This window comes from Candoia aspera, chromosome 5 (genome assembly GCF_035149785.1).
Source record: "Candoia aspera isolate rCanAsp1 chromosome 5, rCanAsp1.hap2, whole genome shotgun sequence".
Taxonomy (NCBI): domain Eukaryota; kingdom Metazoa; phylum Chordata; class Lepidosauria; order Squamata; family Boidae; genus Candoia; species Candoia aspera.
The window spans coordinates 17938050-17942804 of NC_086157.1; the positions used below are offsets into that span (position 1 = coordinate 17938050).

At 38.5% G+C, this 4755-nt stretch overlaps 1 pseudogene; it reads left to right on the forward strand.

Annotated features, from left to right (window-relative positions):
* The first annotated feature begins 4077 nt into the window (after positions 1-4077).
* Positions 4078-4175, forward strand: LOC134499400 (U6 spliceosomal RNA; annotated as a pseudogene).
* The last annotated feature ends 580 nt before the right edge of the window (positions 4176-4755 follow it).

Sequence of the window (4755 nt, forward strand, 5' to 3'; positions counted from 1 at the left end):
GGAGTTAAAATCGCTGGAAGAAACATTAACAATCTCAGATATGCAGATGATACCACTTTGATGGCTGAAAGCGAAGAGGAACTGAGGAGCCTTATGATGAGGGTGAAAGAAGAAAGTGCAAAAGCTGGTTTGCAGCTAAACCTCAAAAAAACCAAGATTATGGCAACCAGCTTGATTGACAACTGGCAAATAGAGGGAGAAAATGTAGAAGCAGTGAAAGACTTTGTATTCCTAGGTGCGAAGATTACTGCAGATGCTGACTGCAGTCAGGAAACCAGAAGACGCTTAATCCTTGGGAGAAGAGCAATGACAAATCTCGATAAAATAGTTCACAGCAGAGACATCACACTGACAACAAAGGTCAACATAGTTAAAGCAATGGTATTCCCCGTAGTAACATATGGCTGCGAGAGCTGGACCATAAGGAAGGCTGAGAGAAGGAAGATCGATGCTTTTGAGCTGTGGTGTTGGCAGAAAATTCTGAGAGTGCCTTGGACTGCAAGAAGATCAAACCAGTCCATCCTCCAGGAAATAAAGCCAGACTGCTCACTTGAGGGAATGGTATTAAAGGCAAAACTGAAATACTTTGGCCACATAATGAGAAGACAGGACACCCTGGAGAAGATGCTGATGCTAGGGAGAGTGGAAGGCAAAAGGAAGAGGGGCCGACCAAGGGCAAGGTGTATGAATGATATTCTAGAGGTGACGGACTCGTCCCTGGGGGAGCTGGGGGTGTTGACGACTGACAGGAAGCTCTGGCGTGGGCTGTTCCATGAAGTCACGAAGAGTCGGAAGCGACTAAACGAATAAACAACAACAACAAACTAACATCAGGTTTTCAAATTGCTGAGTAGTTGGGTCCATAAGTTTCTCTTTTTAGTATAGGAAGACTAGTTTTCAGCAGTAAGAATGGCATCACAATTCATTTCTGTTGTGCAGATATTAGTTTCTGTCATGAGTGCCATTGAGCTGAAGTCATCAGCGCAATGGCACACATGACAATAGCAAGGAAACAGGGGAAGGGGCTCAAGATAAGTAGCCATCAACTCACAACGACTGAAGGTCAAGAAACAATAGCTAAACGGATCGCGGAGCACACCCAAGCCATTAGCGCTAATGCAACGGAGATCGCCCAGCTGACAGCAATCACCGGAGGAATAGAGAAACCGATGATGGGCGATCCCGGAACGCCAGCGGGGCCTCGCAACCCCTCACCCACCGGCAAGTCAACGTGTTGGACAAAGGGGGGTGACGTGACCGCGAGTGAGGGGGCGCTGACCGGCGCGGGGTATTTAAAGCCCGCACCGGCGCGCTCCTGTCACTCTCAGCTTTTTTCCGATGCTGTACCTGCGCTGTGAATAAACCAGAGCCTGTTCCACCGAACCAGTGTCTGAGCATTATTCAGAGGTAGGCAGCGAATGACAGTTTCCATGTATTTGGTATACAGTATAGTTTAAAGAATAAACTATATTTAATTTTTTTTAAAAAAATGGACATCTGAAATGATTAAGACTTGCTTTAAAGTCAAATTAATATATGTAATTATGTCTTCCCAGGACATTATAATTTTATGACACCACAAAAACATATGCTTTGATAAAGTGTTATTCTCATTACATGATGATTTACTGATCCCTTTTCTATACAAATGCAATGGAGTCTAATAGGTCTGAAATATTATGTTTTGTTTAGTAATAGATGCGATAGATTTACTGAAATATTTTATGCTGAGGTTAAAACATTTAGACAAAATAAGGATCTCCAATTCATTATTTCATTTGGTGTTTAAAATTTCCATGTTGAATTGACTTATTACTGAGAAGTACCTATAAAGACTAACTGTAAGCTCTCTTTTTGCCTTGTGATTTTTTAGTAATCGCTTCCAATAAATTAGGTGTATCTGATGCTGAAAATAACACTGGATCAAATGTTGTAGTTGTAAATACTGCCAGTGGATTGCAATGGACAAATTTTATTTATTTCTAACACAGAAACTGATCACAAGGTGATCTTTGTTTTGTTTGTTTGTTTGTTTTTCATTTTAAGGTCTGATTCATTCCACAATGTCAAGGTTAGCAAATGTGCATTTACCTGAGTTCCAGAACCATAAGGTGTACTCTATGTCTATAAAGTACATGAATAGTGCTGTGTGACTATTAAGCCTGTGCTAGGTAGTTATGCATTGTGTTGACAAACTGACCACGGAGATAAGGTGAGTCTCCTCATCAAGGCAAGGATGCAGCACAGTTCACCTCAACAAAGCTTTTACGTTGCTCCAAGTCTGTCATCCAGACACCTAATAACTGGAAAAAGGTTCTCCCTCAAAATATTATTTTCTTCAGGCAAAATCATTGGAGATTTTATTGCACGTTTGTATTCTTTTTTTTACAATATGAAAATTTAGTTTTGTCAATCTTTGCAGAGGAGAAGGGGCTAGGCTTTGATTTCTGAAGAATACAAAAGTCTTCATATAGATTAGAAATTTTATACCTGGAATTTCCATTGTCCAAAACAGCATTCTTATTTGGATAGGGACTACAGATGGAAAGTTATTGCCTATGCTAGATTCCCAATCCAGTAATGTGTGCTTACTTTTCAGTAAAAGTGAAAAAAGAAATGTAGCTGCTACCTGCATCTTAAATTAACCCTCACTTTAACCATAAACAAATATATTCAAATTTGTTAGAATGTTATTTAAGAGAAATTTAGTTTAATAAAGTCCTTGTGGAACACATTAACTATAGATAATGGGTGAAGCAAAGAAGAATTGGACAATGAATTCCAAGCTGGTTATGTACAAAAGGGTGGTTCTGCTTATGCAGGAGGTAAACATGCAGACACAGATAATGCCATCAGCTTGCACAACCACTTGTTCATAGCATAGTGATGAAGTCTTGTGTGTAATTAGTCAAATGGAAGGTAGCTCTTGGATGAGTAAGTACATATGGCAGACTTGCTGCTGTGACACATATCACTAAGGTAAGGACAAAGCAATTTCTCAAGTCATATTTTTCCCCTTCTGCTTTAAAAAAATGCTTTGCATCTTTTTATCTTTTTGTCTGCTGCTGTATGTAGGCCTTCCATTTCCTTTAAATGAAAATTTTGAGTATGATTGTGGTCTTAATAAAGCAATAATCTACTGAGATGAAACATTACCAGCACAATGATAATAGATAATAATCACTCAGAGTACCAGACCGTCAAAGTTGTCCATATGCTACATGCCCCTGCTGTTCAAATAACTGATTGTTGAAAGGTCATAACATCACAAAAAATAGAGATGTCTATTTATTCATTCATTCATTTATTTATTTATAAGCTCATGACATTATTGTTGGAGTTTGTGCAGAGTGCTGGAAAGTGTTTGGCCTGAGAGATCAGAAAGAAGACACCAGGCATTTCAACAAAAATAACTGTATTCAGACAAAGCATAGAACATAAATAGTTTCCTCAACCAGATCCTGGATGGGCTCAAAAGGTTCTTAAATACAAAAGAGCATATTTACAAGTACATGCACACACCTAAGTGTGCTGAGCAGAAGGGTTGAAGAGAAATTGCAAACAGGAGAAGCAAAGGATTGACTGTGGCAGAGCTGGCTTATTTAAATGCAAATTTAAGCAAGGAAGTGGAGAATGGTTTCGGTTTCCCATATAAGGTCATTTGGACACTTAAACCTTGTTGACCACTTGAGACCTGACCTTTTGACTCTGCCAAACACTTAAGAAATGATTTGTTACCATGGTAACCAGGGCATCTTTGAGTCTCCTTAGTCCAAGCAGAAACAAACAAATATCAACAATTATTGTAATGGTCACTTAACTGATTTATGCTTGCTGCAAGCTATTTTTGCTAAACAGTTCTATGAAATAAATTCAAATGAAGTTATTTCTGGCTTAGAATATTTCCATCCAAACTTTGTAAACCATACAAATTTCTCTGAGAAATCAACCTTGAGATTACATCAAGGTTCTATGAACATATTAGCAGACAATATAACTCAGCTCATTAAATCAGGCCTCTCCCTTTTCTTGTTCATGGCTAAGCTAGTGTCATGTAAATATATGGAAAAATTCCAAGGGATCACATATACTAAAATTGGAACAATACAGAGAAGATTAGCATGGCTTCTGTGCAAGGGTGACACAGAAAGGATCAGAAGAAACTGCAAAAGAATGGCCCATCAACTGAATGAACCAGGTAAACCTGCACTCAGAAAACCAGTAGAGAAAAATCAGTTATAGGAACTGGGTTGTAGAAGTTAAGCTTCCTCTCTCATCTACTGGCTTTCCACTGTAAAATGAATACTTGGTCCTATGTAGAAGAATACATGTTCAGCCTAGTTTGTGAATGATACTGATCCTTGGATATTTGAGTGTGCGACAACTTTTTAATAAGCAAATAATTAACTAAATTTTATTTAGATCTTGCTATGATGGATATAGAATGATTGCTTAATACTTCGAGATATTTCCTAGTCATTACAGCTGGTAATATTATCAAATTCTTCATTACTCCGGTTTGTCTTCAGATGGTATAAATCTTTTACCTTTTACTCAGGATATGGAGGTTGGAGGGATGGTTCACATATGAGCAGTGGCACAGCTGTTCCTAAATGCCATTCCTTTTTTCACTGAGGTCAGATTTGTTGATTCTCCAAAGAGTTAGAACAACGAAGCACTTGAACTACAGCACTCATGGGTGAAGGTTTAGAACAAGTCTAAACAACTACCAGCAATATCACATTCTAAGATTTA